Source organism: Dendrobates tinctorius, unplaced genomic scaffold (genome assembly GCF_039654945.1).
Source record: "Dendrobates tinctorius isolate UK_male_01 unplaced genomic scaffold, ASM3965494v1 ptg000155l, whole genome shotgun sequence".
NCBI lineage: Eukaryota > Metazoa > Chordata > Amphibia > Anura > Dendrobatidae > Dendrobates > Dendrobates tinctorius.
Genome location: NW_027361822.1, coordinates 10368866 through 10384014, shown reverse-complemented (window position 1 = coordinate 10384014; position 15149 = coordinate 10368866). Strand labels below are relative to the sequence as shown.

At 48.2% G+C, this 15149-nt stretch overlaps 1 protein-coding gene across 1 annotated transcript in view; it reads right to left on the bottom strand.

Moving 5' to 3' along the window:
- LOC141051076 (uncharacterized) overlaps positions 1–15149 on the bottom strand; it is a 188466-nt gene that overhangs the window by 150252 nt on the left and 23065 nt on the right. The gene's annotated exons all lie outside the window — the stretch shown is intronic.

Here is a 15149-nt window from a genome sequence, read left to right as displayed (position 1 = left end):
ACCGCTGGATCATCGGTACCGGGGAAAGTTAATCACTCACCCCTCTTTGCCCATTGCTAGAGCACAGAGGCAGGATTCCCTGGGGCGCCCGGTAGGCCGAGAGCGACTAAGGCACTTCTGCGGCCTACACTTCCGGCGAGACTGCGGCCTGGAGTAGGCGATCTGTCGGCAACGCCAGTGACCAGGAGTGTGGCAGTGGTGCTGGAGAGGTCACACTTGGGAGTATCAGGGTGCCGCAGCTCTGGGGGGAACTGAAACTAAGGGGCGTATTCGGCTCCTTGGGACATCCCTGTCCGAACAGATAAAAGGGCCACAGACTGTCTCTGCTATCAGATCTATAAACCCTGTGGGATTTCTCCAGGGTTACAAGGGCCCCTAAGTCAATTGAAGCTAAAAGGTCCCAGATAAAAGAGGTCTGCTCAGTAGAAGAGAGAAGAAATAAAAATCTCACTTCTGCTGTATAAAACATCTCAAGGAGTGGGGCTCCATCTACTGACCGTTCAGTGCTACCACATGAAGCTGACATTTTATGATGCCCAAATTGCATTTATGACTGTTGAACCCTAGCAGAATGCTCAAGTAGTGTTCATAGCTCGCCCGTATTCATTCGTTCTCACAATGGTACGCACTAACAAAGAATGGGCAAAAAGTATCACAAGAAGCATATCTACCAGCTTGAAAGCTACCCCTCAAGGAGAGTAAGACAAATTTCTGATGAAAAAATCGGATACCTTCCTATCTCAAAACAAATCAATGGCTACGGATCGGGAGCCCTCCACTCATATTGATAACTCGGATATAAGCCCAGATGAATCAGATTGTGAATCCAATATGGAAGAAGCGGTTCCTATTTCCCAAAACTTCATGAAAAAACTTTTAGCCGCAAACATGAAGCCCCTGGTTGAGGAGATAGCGGGTCTCAGGGCTGACGTGAAACATATTGGACACAGGGTGGAGGTGCTAGGAAGCACCCAAACTGAATTGATAGATGCTACTAACAGGCTGGGAGATCATATTCTTGTCCATCAACAACACCTCACAGTTTTTTTGGCCATGGAGGACCAGGAGAAAAAACTATAAGATTGAGGGGTATACCAAAATCTTTTGCCCCAGAATTTCGCAATAAAGTCTCCAAGGAAATTTTTTCCTTGTATTCTGGGAGCTGACCGAGTGGACTCCATTGTTATTGAAAGGGTCCATAGGGCTCTCAGGCAGAAGCCAAAAGCCTCGGAACCTCCTAGAGACATAAGCTGTGGTCTCAACTATCTGGACACCGCAGCAATCCTAACAGGAGCTAGGGAGCAATCACCTATGACTTATGGAGATACAAAATTCTAAATTTTTCATATTTCCCCCACCACCCTGGCAAAAAGGATGATGCTGAAGTCATTGACAGTCCTTGGCTAAGGGACTAAGGTTTAAATGGCTTTTTCCTTTCAGCATTGGGATCAATAAGGAGGGCCGCCAGATCACTATCCATAGCCCCAAGGATCTGGAGAGTTCTTGGGATCTATTACAAATCACCCCTGTTCCTTCGTGGATGCCTATTCACTTGGGGTTGGTTATGCCGAGGCTCATTAAACCAGCAGAGTGGCCCACTAAAAAAAAATCCACTTCGCCAAAAGTTAAGACTGCTTCTAATCCTCATGTCACTTGAGACTGCTAGACCCACACTCAGATAGGTCTGGGAGTGTTTCATGATATTGTTCTTTTGGGTGGAGGCGGTAGAGGAATTTTCGTACAATTTGGTTACCGATATATTGTTCCCCTCTTCTGAACACTTTTTTTTAGCTCTTTTATAGAGAGCTCTCTTCTCTTGGCTTGCCCTCCTGTCGCTCATTCCCCTTTCTTGTCTTTTCATACTTGAGTTACTCTATCTGTCCTCTTATTCTTTTCTCGAGGGGGGATAGGGAGGGGGTAGGCGACTGGAGGATTTAAATTTACGTGCAAGCCTCTGTCTTTATTCCGAGCTGGGTTAGATATTATTTTATCTAATTGTTTTTTACCACCACTTGGGATTACTATGTCTCATCTTCAATAAAAGGGTTTTCAACCACCCCCTGCTGAAGATGAGAATGTTTATGTATATAGTTATGTACTGACTTTGCTGTTATTTTACTACAGGTGTATAGCCTTGGCGGCGAATACTGATGATTTTCATGTCTTCGGCTGATCGGAACCAGGGAGACTCGATCACCGCGGCATCCTTAACGTGAAAGGTTTGAATGCACCTGCAAAACGTAGCCAGATTCTTTCCCTACTAAGAAAGAAGCACTCACAGGTACTCTTCCTCCAAGAGACACATTTTTCCTTTTCACCATACCCAACTTAGTTCAATAGTTGCTCCACCTCAGCGTCTAAAAGGGTCAGTATTGCACTTAAGAAGGGACTTCCATTTACTCTGAAGGACTGTCTCACTGATTCAGAGGGTAGGTAGTTTTTGTGAAGGGCTTCTTAGCTAACACACTGATAACGTTTGGGAATCTATATGCTCCAAATCACGGACAAGCTGTTAGGCGTCGGATTCCTGCAGCAGCACGACATGAATCCAGAGCCCCACATGCTGCTCTGCAGCAAGCCATTCCTGAGGCTAAGTCCCTCTGCTGCTCCACTGAGCATGCTTACGAGACGATCTCCCATTGGAGGTCGGGAGTCACGTGCTCAGGTCCTTCTGTAGATCTGATTGGTCCATCTCAGAGATCTGGAAGATCCCGGCAGCGCACGGCTATAAAAGGCCCGCATGGCGGCTCGGCCATGCGCTAGTATAGACTTTACTTGCTAGATGTGTGAATGGTGATGGATGTATGATTCTGGTGACTGACTTATGATTCCCCTCCCTCTGATATTACACATGTGGATAGGGAACGAGAGAGTCAGCGCCAGTCAGTGGCAAGCCATAGGTCACTGTGCACACCACACCTCTACACTAGCGTCCGATTTTGTCACGTCTCACGGCACTATCATATAGCGGCTGTGGTTACCGCTGCTCTGCAGTCAGCAGCACTTACCGGCATCCGCGGTAGTGACGCCGCATGCACGGAAGGTCTAGTTGGACGCCAACCTCAGCCTTGGGTCCGTGTCTTGTGACCGTATACCGCGCGTGCAATTTCGCTGAGACCTGTGAGGCTAACAGGCTCAGCGTTTATGTTACAGCGCCTCTGTGAGCTAACAGAGTCCGCTCAGCGCACATCGGGTGGCATTTAACCCGTGCGCGTTATACCACCATATAGTGCATCTGCCATTACTCAGCAGCAGTGATATCACCTACTGCACGGTGGACCCCGAGCGGCGAACGCACTTTATTATTTATTTAGTGCGTTCCGCCGTTCCTAACACAAGCACAGTGGTTATCTAAAACTTTGGACACCCTTGCCCTGTTCATGGAAGGTCTTTTGATCTTAAGAGATTACCTAAATTTAACTCTGCACCCGAACCTGGATGCACCTAGTAGCAAGTCTTCAATCCCACAAAGGGATAGGCGGAATTTTTTAAATAAACTAAAAACTCTTTTAACCTGATTGACTCATGGAGAATTTCCCACCCCACTACAAAAGGTTATACCTTTTTCTCAACACCACATCATTCATATCAAAGATGAGACTACCTGTTGGTGCAAACTTCAGCTATTACAATTTCAAACCACGCCCCAATTTTTATGACATTGCAAATCACCTCCTTCCCTTCTTTACCGACATAGCGGCTGAATGAGTCTTTTTGGGTACCCCGGACCATTTGTCTCAATTGAGATTTTCTATTGCCAGATTTTTCAGAGAGAATATCACTGAAGGGGAAGCCACCTCTGTCATATGGGAAACCCACAAGGCGGTCCTCAGGGGAGAGCTTCTAGTTCTAGGCTCTCATGTAAAGCGAGAAAGAGACAAAGATATTTCTTCCATCCTACACCAGATCAGTATGTTGGAAAGGATTCATATAAAAAAAAAAAAAAAGACCTGGTTCTGTCCTTGCAGACTTGACCGCTCTGCGCTGTAAACTTAAGGACTTACTCAATTTAAATTGTGCTAAAATGGTTGCACGTTGTAAACAAAAAATGTATATGCATGTCAACAAAGGAAGTAAACTGACCTCTGAATTGTTAAAAAAAAGCAAAGAGAGAAACACTTTATTAGGCAGATCTGTACAGAGGGTGACATCAGGGTGAGTGAGTCGAAGGACATAGCTGGAGCCTTTTGACTATTACCACTCATTGTATAATCTAGACACCCCTGACTCCATGAAAGAACCTACTACGGCCGCACAACATATTCATAATTTCCTTGATTCACTTGCTCTGCCTGAGATTTTCCCCTTGGGTCAAGCTATACTTCTGAAGAAAATCACAGCTCGGGAAGTGAAAGATACTTTGGTCGCTATTCCGAACGGAAAGACACCAGGGCCAGACGGCTTCTCAATTATTATAAAAAATTTGCAGACATTTTGATTCCCCGTCTGATGGAAGAATTTAATGCATTTCTGATGGGCACAGTCCCCCCTCCACAGTCTCTGAAAGCATATATTACCATTATACCTAAGGAGGGGAGAGATGGATTGTAATGCAGCAACTACTGCCCCATCTCACTGCTTAACACAGATGTTAAATTATGGGCCAAAATTCTAGCCACAAGAATAAACTGGTACTTGCGGATTTAGTTTGCCCTGATCAGGCTGGGTTTGTGAAGGGAAGGAAGGGCAGAGATAATTCCACTAGGGTTCTACAGGCCATCTCATACGCAAAGCACACACAACAAGCCCTAGCTGTTCTCTCTGCTGATGCAGAAAAGGCTTTTGATCATATCAGTTGGCATTATATGACATGTGTTTGGCAGAAATTTGCCTCCCCTCCTCCCTTCATTGAAGCCATTATGTTGTTGTATGCTTACCCTACGGCCAGAGTAAGGGTGAATGAAATCCTATCGGAGCCCTTTAAGGTCTTCAACGGTACTAGGCAGGGCTGCCCTCTCTCACCTACCTTGTTTGTACTGGTTATGGAGACACTGATACAAGCCATTAGCCAAAATAAAGACATTAAGGGAATTAAGATCAATCAGCTGGAGGTGAAGGCTGCCGCTTTTGCGGACAATCTTTTGCTGTTGCTCTCCAACCTGGGGACCGCCATACCAAAGCTGTTGGAGATTTTTCTCTATTTGGGGAACTCTCAAATTTTAAAATAAATCTTGACAAGTCCGAGGCTCTTAACATTTCAGCCGACATAGAGGATATACGTGTACTTAAAGCCTCTACTCCTTTCAAATGGCCCAGTGACAAAATCAAGTAACTGGGAATTTTTATTACCGATAACACACGTCCCCTTTTTCAGCATACTTTTATCCCTCTTTTGGGGAAAGTTAAATCCCTCTTGCACTCCTTCGACCTCCCCCTTTTGTCCTGGCTGGGTAGGGTTAATGTAATCAAATCATATATCCTCCCGAAAATATTTTATGTCATGAATAAGGTCCCCATCTCGCTACCAAGGTCCTTTTTTTCACTCCCTAAACCACCAAATCATTGCTAAATTTATTTGGAAGTTTATAAAAAGCTCTACTACCTTTCAAGACCCTGATACTGCCAAGACAGGCTGGAGGTTTAGGTCTCCATGACTTGTTCTCTTACTATCAGGCTATACATTTGGCCAGATGTTTAAAACTTACTCACCTAGCAGATCAAGATGATCAAACATATATTGAAATGCAATTTTTAAATAGTAATAATTAAGAAATGTCAGGGGCGCTAAGCGCTACTGCACTGGAATACTGAGCAGCAAATAGTGAGACAAAACCACCTGATTTGTCCAATACATACAGAAATAAAATAGAATAATTATATTATTTGCGCTAAAGTGGTGTCAAGGAAAAAGTTCTATAATAAAACCTACACGGCAGTCTCAGCAAGGCGATAGGTAGTAGAAAGTTCTTGGCTGTGAAGGTCCAATGAAGAGACGCCGGTGTATGCCGTAACCCAGATAAGGGTATGGATTTTCAATTGCTTCAAACACGCGGTGATGTATTGGGCGCTGTCCCGACCGGTGACAGACGTCCCGCTTACCGCGTGCCAGCCGCTATTGTGGAGCGGTAAGGGCACCAGGTGTAAGCTATAGCCGGCAAGGTGAAGCAGAAGCCTGCAGGACCTTGCGTGACGTCGTCTGACGAAGGAATCCGCGTATTCCGAAACGCGTAAGACAATAGTGTGGTCCTTTCAGCGCTCCTTAGCTAGTCACGTGACTTCTCACGTGACTGTGACGTCACGCAAGGTCCTGCAGGCTTCTGCTTCACCTTGCTGGCTATAGCTTACACGCAGTGCCCTTACCGCTCCATAATAGCGGCTGGCACGTGGTAAGCGGGACGTCTGTCACCGGCCGGGACAGCGTCCAATACCCAATACATCACCGCATGTTTGAAGCAATTGAAAATCCATACCCTTATCTGGGTTACGGCATACACCGGAGTCTCTTCATTGGACCTTCACAGCCAAGAACTTTCTACTACCTATCGCTTTGCTGAGACTAAGGTACTTTTAGATCTCTCTATGATCCTATAATAGTAGCCATTAGGCTTCTATTTATAATTATGGTCATTTTACAACCGCTGCAGGTATTGCAGTGTGAATTCAAACAAACCCCACTGTTGGGTAGGTTTTTTATAGAATTTTTTCTAATCTATTTTATAACAGCTGCAGGCATTTCTGTGTGTGTATTTAAACAAACCCTACTGCCGTGTAGATTTTATTATAGAACTTTTTCTTCCGGATCCCACTTTAGCGCAAATAATATAATTATTCTAATTTTTAAATACCGGTAGTAAAGCAAAAAAGTTACTATGGACAACATGTTCTCTCTCGGAGATTAGCTTTGATGAGATCCTCTCTACAACCTTATTAATAAAATGGTCTTTGATTCTGAACCGCTCACCTGCATGTTACTTTTTAGAAAAAATACCAATGGGTCTTATCCCATACTTGTTTAATCCAGAGTTTACAGACCCCTATGGACTCTGGACTTCTCTACCAAATAAGCCAATTTCTCACCTTTTGACTGACAAAATTCCTTGTTCTGACTTGTGGCCTCTAGAAGCTACAAAACGCCCATTTAATCAGCTGCCGGCATTGACATCAGGGGCTTATCTACAGCATTCTGTAATGCTGTAGATAAGCCCCCGATGTAACCTGAAAGAGAAGAAAATAGGTATTAGACCTACCGGTAATGATGTTTCCAGGAGTCCATCCTGACAGCACCATGGAGGACGTCCTCCTCCTCCTTACAGGGACAGGAAGCACACGAGAGGTTAAAGGTCACGTCCCACCTCCTCTCCCTCAGTGATTTAACAAGTACCGCAAGGTGGATGATGCTAGTAACAGTTTAATGAAACAATCATATTACAGCATATGACATATCAAAATACAACATAGCATAACATAACAGGGAGGGAAGTACCCGTGCTGTCAGGATGGACTCCTGGAAACATCATTACCGGTAGGTCTAATACCTATTTTCCAGGACGTCCACCTGACAGCACCATGGAGAGTACCAAAGCACCTCCTCAGGGTGGGATTACCGCCTGGAGAACTTTTCTTCCGAATGTGGTCTGCTGACCAGCCAACACGTCAAGCTTGTAGTGCTTGCAGAATGTATTCAGATTGGCCCAGGTTGCTGCTCTACAGATTTGGTCAACCGAGGCCCCCGCCCGTTCGGCCCATGAGACTGATACCGCCCTCGTAGAGTGGGCTTTTATGGACCCTGGCGGGCTAACGCCTTCGGCTTGGTAGGCGTCAGAGATTACTGAGGCAATCCAGCGCGCGATAGACGCCTTAGAGGCCTTCTTCCCCTTATTTTTACCCCCAAAAAGGATGAACAAGTTTGGGTCAATGCGCCAGCTATTGGTGGCTTCTAGATAGTCTAGCACCGCGCGCCTCACATCCAGCGAGTGAAGACGCTGTTCTTTTTTATTACGGGGATTGTCGCAGAACGATGGTAACACTACCTCCTGGTTTAGATTCTTTGAGGAGACTACCTTCGGGGTAAATGCCGGGTCTAACCTTAGGATTATACTATCCCCTCTTATCTGTAGATATGGGTCCTTAGTGGACAGGGCCTGGATCTCCCCTATCCTTTTGGCCGTGGTAATGGCTACTAGGAAGGCCGTTCTACGGGTGAGGGCAGAGATGGTTATTTTCTCCCCTAGAGCATAGTGGTCTGTACAGAGGGACCTGAGTACCAGACCCAGATCCCACGGCGGGGTGAGCTGCCTAATCGTGGGACGCAGGCGCTGCGTGGCCTTTATAAATCTTATTACCCAGGGATGAGCAGCTAGCTGGTAATCGAAGAAGGCGCTTAAGGCTGAAACCTGGACTTTTAGCGTGCTAGGCTTAAGGCCTTTATTAAAACCTGCCTGCAAAAAACTTAGTATGCTAGGGAGGTCAGGGGTGCCTGCCACGAGATCGGACCTGCCACCCTCCAGACAGAATCTTTTCCATATCTTCCTATAGATTGCGGATGTCACCGGTTTCCTACTGGCCAGTAGGGTGGATATGACCTGGTCCGACAATCCCTTTGTCTTCAGGATGTCCCTCTCAGGATCCAGGCCGATAGATGAAGTCTTGCTGGGTTTGGATGGTAGATCGGGCCCTGGTGGATGATGTCCTTCCACAGGGGTAGCTCGACCGGATTTCCGACTGCCATGGCTCCTAGAAGGGGAAACTAGCTTCTCTTCGGCCAGTATGGAGCGATCAACATCACTCGTGCGTGGTCCTCGCGTATTTTCCTGAGCACTGCCGGTATAAGGGCCAGTGGCGGGAATGCGTAGGAGAGGGATTCTCCCCAGGTCTGACTCAGGGCATCCACGCCTTCTGGGTGGTCCGTCGGATTCAGGGAATAGAATCTGGGGACCTTCGAATTCTTTCAGCTTGCAAAGAGATCTATACTGGGGGTCCCCCAACGCTGACAAAGATGGTTGAAGATCTCTTCGTTCAGTTCCCATTCTGTCGGGCGAATCCGTTGTCTGCTCAAGTAGTCTGCTACTTCGTTCTGGGAACCCTCTAGGTGTACTGCGGTCACTGATCGGACTGTTCTTTCTGCCCAAGCAAATATTTTTCCTGCTAGTTCCTGTAGTGGTTGATGTCTGGGCCCTCCCTGGTGCTTCAGGAATGCCACTGTCGTCATATTGTCGGATAGTATACGGACATGACGATTCTCTAGTATCGACTGGTTCCGCCGTAGCGCTTCCCAGACCGCGTAGAGTTCTCTGAAATCGGAGGATCTGGTCTTGATGTCTACTGGCCATCTCCCCTGGAAGATTTTCCCTTCTATGTGGGCTCCCCAACCCCACACACTGGCGTCCGTGGTGACTACCACGTATGGAGAGGCTGTCCAAAATACGCCCACCTGAAGGTTTCTGGACCGTGTCCACCACCGAAGGGACTCTCTTACTCGTTCTGGCAGCCTTAGGGGTCTGTCTAGCGACTTCTGTCCCACCTCGCAAGGATCTCTTTCTGCAGTGATCTTGAGTGGAATTGGGCCCATCGGACGCACTGGATGCAGGCCGTCATGAGGCCCAGGACCTCCATTGCCTCTCTTATGGAGCACTGATGTCTCAACAGGTCTCTGGTTTTGGTCTGAATAGTCCTCTGCTTCTGTTCGGGTAGCCAGGATATTCTGTCGGTTGAGTCTAGGAGGACCCCGAGAAATATTTTCCTGGTTTCTGGCCTGATGTTCGACTTCTCCCAATTGATCACCCATCCAAGGAACTCCATTACCGTAGTTGCTCGGTTTCTGTCGCGAACGAGCGCTTCCCTGGATCTTGCCACCAGTAGGAAGTCGTCTAAATAGGGTATGATCACGATACCCTGATCTCTCAGGTAGGCCACTACTTCTCCCACCAGCTTTGTAAAGATTCTGGGAGCTGAGGCCAACCCGAATGGAAGACACTGGAACTGGAAGTGGCAGGTCCGGGTTGGTAAACTGACCGCAAACCTTAGCAGTCTCTGGGATGAGGGATGGATAGGGACCTGGTAGTAGGCCTTCTTTAGGTCTAGGGTGCACATGACGGCGTCCCGATCTATCAGGAGGGTTGCGGATCGGACCGATTCCATCCGGAATCTCTTGTACTTGACCCAGGCATTTAGTGGTTTCAGGTTTATGCGTCATTGCCTCCTCGATCTAGAGGTTGATGTGAATGGAGGACCTCTGTCCCTCCCGGTCTGGCTGAAGGAGCCCTTATAGGAGCCTCTACTGGACCTTGCCCAACCCCTGAACTCGGTCTGCCTCCTAGAAAAGGAGCCTCTCCGAAAGGACTGGGGTTGTCTGGGTTTTTCCTCCGGGAATCCCTTCTTTTTATAGGACACCAGCTCTAGAATGTTATCTAGGGCTGGCCCGAATACCCTCAGGCCCGAGAAGGGGATGGCGCATAGCTTAGTTTTTGAAGCGTTGTCCCCCGACCAGGATTTGAGCCAGACTGCTCTTCGGGCCGCGTTGGAGAGGGAGCTGTTTCTGGCTGCAAATCTTACCGATTCGGCCGACGTATCAGATAGGAACGCCGTAGCCGATTTCATGAGCGGAAGGGATGCTAGGATGTCTGATCTAGGGGTCTTGTTGGTTAGGTGTTCTTCCAACTGCCCCATCCACAAAAACATAGACCTGGCCACCGAGGTGGCTGCTATGTTGGCCCTAATAAGAGCCGCCGACGTCTCCCATGCTCTTTTTAATAAGACGTCTAACTTTCTATCCAACGGGTCTCGAAGACCTGATGAGTCCTCGAATGGGATAGCCGTCTTTTTGGTAACTTTAGCGACTGGGACATCTATTTTAGGAATTTCTTCCCATGCCCGGGTTTCCTCAGGATCAAAAGGCAGTCTGCTTCTAAAGTCTCGGGAGAGTGTCAGTCGACGCTCTGCCTCCTTCCACTCCTCCTGGACCATCGTTTTGATGTGTTCACTTACAGGGAACACTACCTGTCTCCGGGCCACCAGTCCTCCGAACATTAAGTCCATGGTTTAGGGACCTCCTCTATCTGCATAGTATTTCTGACTGCTTGGACCAACTCGTCCGTGTCCTCCAGTCTGAATAGGTATTTCCTGCTCTGATCTTGTCTATCCCCCCGGATCTCGCCGCCTTCTTCCTGATCCGAATCCCGGAATTCGGACTCCTCACTAGGGCTTTCTTCCGACTCTGGGTCCGCTTCCCACCTTGGACGTTTGCGACTCGGCCCTGGGCTGGGGGACTGACGCCGTGCGAGGCTGGATGTAGAGGCCCGAACTTCCTCCCTTATCAGCGATCTCATTTCGGCTAGGAGGGATGGCTGTTCCTCGCCTACGACCCTTGAGGTACAGGGTCCGCATAGGGTCTTGTCAGCTTTACCCTGCATACTGGGCATCTGACCGATTTGGAAGTGGCCTTTGCCGGGTCCTTCGCCCCCGAGGGGGATTCTGTCGGGGCTCCCTTCTCCTAATAATACAGAAGGGGCACCTACTCAGATCTGGGTTGGGGTAATGCGTGGGAGAGGGTGGTCTGCGCTATGCGCACTTACCCCTCCGCCTGCTGGAGCGACCCCTTCCATCCTGGCGCGGTCCGCAGGGCGCTATGGACCTCCGAAACGTGCTCCCTGGATCTCCAGAAGCGCGCTCTGTGCCTTAGGAGCGCGCGCTGTGGACCCCGGAGGCGAGCGCTGTGTGGCTTCAGTGGCGAGCGCTGTGGCTTCCGTAGCGAGCGCTGTCTGGCCTCAGCAGCGAGCGCTATGTGGCTTCAGAAGCGCGCGCTGGGATTCAAAGGCCGGTGTCTGACGTCACCGGATGTGACGCGCGGCCTCTCGCGCTAGGCCGCCTCCTCCACTTCCTGCTCTGCGCGTGACTATGGCGGCCTCCTCCGGCCAGCCGCCGTGGGGAGCCAACCCCCATCCATATGCGGCGGACTGCCACTCCGGCCTCTTCGCCTGCTATGGCGGACTGCGGAGGCCTCATTCCTGCCGGCTGCGCCAGTCGTCCGTCGGTGCCCGCCCGGCCAGCCGCCTGCGGGGAGCCGACCATCACCTGCCGTGGCGGTGAGTTTTTGGAGCCGAGAGCCTCTCATAGGGAGGAACGGCTCCCTCCAGGAGCGTCGTCCTGCTCCTGGCCTTTGGGGCAGAGGGACTCCCCACTGGAGAGTTTCGGCCCCGGGACCTCTTGACAGGGGAAGGCTTGGACTAGCCGTACGATCCCCTGAGCCCCTCCGGTAAGCTTCTCGTGTGTCCCTCCGTGCAGGGACAGGAAAAACACTGAGGGAGAGGAGGTGGGACGTGACCTTTAACCTCTCGTGTGCTTCCTGTCCCTGTAAGGAGGAGGAGGACGTCCTCCATGGTGCTGTCAGGTGGACGTCCTGGAAAAACACGTTAGATAATACTCACCGGGGGGGCGGTCCGGTCCGATGGGTGTTGCGGTCCAGTCCGACGCCTCCCATCTTCATATGATGCAGTCCACCTCTTCCCTTCCTGTAGTGGCTCCTGCGCAGGCGTACTGCTCTGCCCTGTTGAGGGCAGAGCAGAGTCCTGCAGTGCGCAGGCGTCGGGAGAAGTCTGGCACCAGCGCACAGCAGTATTCTGCTCTGCCCTCAACAAGAGGACGTCATCGTATGAAGATGGGAGGCGTCGGACTGGACCGCGACACCCATTGGACCGGACCGCCCCCTCCGGTGAGTATAATCTAACTCCTACAGAATGCTGTAGATAAGCCCCTGATGTCAATGCCGGCAGCTGCAAAAAAAGGGTGACAGATTCCCTTTAATTATCTACAACAGTTACATGTGTCACATTATATGAAGCGGGTCAAAAAGTTGACTACTCCATCTTCCCAGTGGCTTTGGGTGGACTTACTGACGAAACTACACCCGCCTATCCCAAAACTCATTTCAAAAGTTTATAATAATCTTCTAAAAGCCAAATCAAATATTATCCCACCTTTTCTCCATTTGTGGGAAGTTGAACTTAATATCACCTTATCACCACAAGAAAGACACTTCATGTGCTCTTAACTCACATGGCTTCTCTAGATGCGTCCTGCTTCAGGAAAATGCATACAAAATTCTTTCACAGTGGTACTACACCCTAGAAAAACTCTTTCACCTAGACTTAGCAGAGTTCCCTTTATGCTGGCGCTTCAGAAAGTCGCGAGGAACATTAACTCATATACTCTGGTCATGTCAGAAATTAAAACATTTTTGGTTTAAAAGTTATGGATACTTTGAAAACCATAGGGGTGATAAATTCGGAACTTACTGCCTCAGAAGTACTTCTGTCTCTCCCCACACCTAATTTTAAACCCAGAAAACATGAATTCCTACCTTTGATGGTGGGAGCTGCAAAACATCTAATTACACTAAAATGGAAGCAACAAACCCCGCCAACCATAAGGGAATGAGTTGATAAAATTAAAGAGATTTATAGACTGGAGGAACTCTCGAGCTAGGGAAACCTTCTCTCATAACCGCTTTCTTAGGAACTGGGCTCCTTGGAGTGAATGGTCTGGAAGGGATAGGGATCATTAGTGTCCTCCTGGGTGCCCCCGGTGGTCGAGCTCTCGAGGGAAAGCCCCCTTTGCATTTTGAAGGCTCCCTCTATGGTCTACTTGAGCTATGATTTCAGCCACAAAATGTATTCTAGAATTGAAAGTGTGGTTGTATTAACATATCAAGCACACATACAGTGGGGCAAAAAAGTTTTTAGTCAGTCAGCAATAGTGCAAGTTCCACCACTTAAAAAGATGAGAGGCGTCTGTAATTTACATCATAGGTAGACCTCAACTATGGGAGACAAACTGAGAAAAAAAATCCAGAAAATCACATTGTCTGTTTTTTTTTCATTTTATTTGCATATTATGGTGGAAAATAAGTATTTGGTCAGAAACAAGCAATCAAGATTTCTGGCTCTCACAGACCTGTAGCTTCTTCTTTAAGAGTCTCCTCTTTCCTCCACTCATTACCTGTAGTAATGGCACCTGTTTAAACTTGTTATCAGTATAAAAAGACACCTGTGCACACCCTCAAACAGTCTGACTCCAAACTCCACTATGGTGAAGACCAAAGAGCTGTCAAAGGACACCAGAAACAAAATTGTAGCCCTGCACCAGGCTGGGAAGACTGAATCTGCAATAGCCAACCAGCTTGGAGTGAAGAAATCAACTGTGGGAGCAATAATTAGAAAATGGAAGACATACAAGACCACTGATAATCTCCCTCGATCTGGTGCTCCACGCAAAATCCCACCCCGTGGGGTCAGAATGATCACAAGAACGGTGAGCAAAAATCCCAGAACCACGCGGGGGGACCTAGTGAATGAACTGCAGAGAGCTGGGACCAATGTAACAAGACCTATCATAAGTAACACACTACGCCACCATGGACTCAGATCCTGCAGTGCCAGACGTGTCCCACTGCTTAAGCCTGTACATGTCCGGGCCCGTCTGAAGTTTGCCAGAGAGCATTTGGATGATCCAGAGGAGTTTTGGGAGAATGTCCTATGGTCTGATGAAACCAAACTGGAACTGTTTGGTAGAAACACAACTTGTCGTGTTTGGAGGAAAAAGAATACTGAGTTGCATCCATCAAACACCATACCTACTGTAAAGCATGGTGGTGGAAACATCATGCTTTGGGGCTGTTTCTCTGCAAAGGGGCCAGGACAACTGATCCGGGTACATGAAAGAATGAATGGGGCCATGTATCATGAGATTTTGAGTGCAAACCTCCTTCCATCAGCAAGGGCATTGAATATGAAACGTGGCTGGGTCTTTCAACATGACAATGATCCAAAGCACACCGCCAGGGCAACGAAGGAGTGGCTCCGTAAGAAGCATTTCAAGGTCCTGGAGTGGCCTAGCCAGTCTCCAGATCTCAACCCTATAGAAAACCTTTGGAGGGAGTTGAAAGTCCGTGTTGCCAAGCGAAAAGCCAAAAACATCACTGCTCTAGAGGAGATCTGCATGGAGGAATGGGCCAACATACCAACAACAGTGTGTGGCAACCTTGTGAAGACTTACAGAAAACGTTTGACCTCTGTCATTGACAACAAAGGATATATCACAAAGTATTGAGATGAAATTTTGTTTCTGACCAAATACTTATTTTCCACCATAATATGCAAATAAAATGAAAAAAAAACAGACAATGTGATTTTCTGGATTTTTTTTTCTCAGTTTGT